This window comes from Poecilia reticulata, chromosome 2 (assembly GCF_904066995.2).
Source record: "Poecilia reticulata chromosome 2, P_reticulata-male-v2, whole genome shotgun sequence".
Classification (NCBI taxonomy): domain Eukaryota; kingdom Metazoa; phylum Chordata; class Actinopteri; order Cyprinodontiformes; family Poeciliidae; genus Poecilia; species Poecilia reticulata.
Window position 1 is genome coordinate 33,923,342 of NC_088831.1, and position 632 is coordinate 33,923,973.

Here is a 632-nt window from a genome sequence, read left to right on the forward strand (position 1 = left end):
CAGGAGGGCTAAGCAGACACAGGAGAGCTCCGGAGCAGACACAGGAACAGGAATAGATGGATGACTGGATAGGAGATTGTTGAGGAGAGGAATAGAAATGTCCTGAATGCTGCTGCAGCAGGGTGTGCTGACGTGAGGAGTGTTCCCAAACACAGTTAGTAGCGACTGCGGACCAACTGCATTACCATACCCGCACACACACACACACACACACACACACACGCACGCACACACACACACACACACACACATGCATGCACATACACTCAGAGCGCCTAAGGGAGGGAGCTGCTTGCAGCCATAGCTAAATAGAATGGGGACAGACTCTCCTGTTCTGGTCCTGAAGAGGTCACTGTGTACTTCAGCATTATTTGTGTGTATGAGAGGTGAAGTGTGCAAGCAGGTGTATAAATCCCTACATTTGACAGCAATAGTGATTTAGTCATGCTCTACAGGTGTGTGTGAAGCCATGCGTGCTTACCCACAAATGTTCTTCAATAGTGTGTCTCCCCTACTCCTCTCTTTCTTTCTTTTTTTTTCTCCCCCAGTCTAGCAGAGCTAGGTGCATATCATTGGATCAGTAGCTGCTGCCTGCCACACTGTCCAATCACATCTAGGAGGAGAAAATAGAG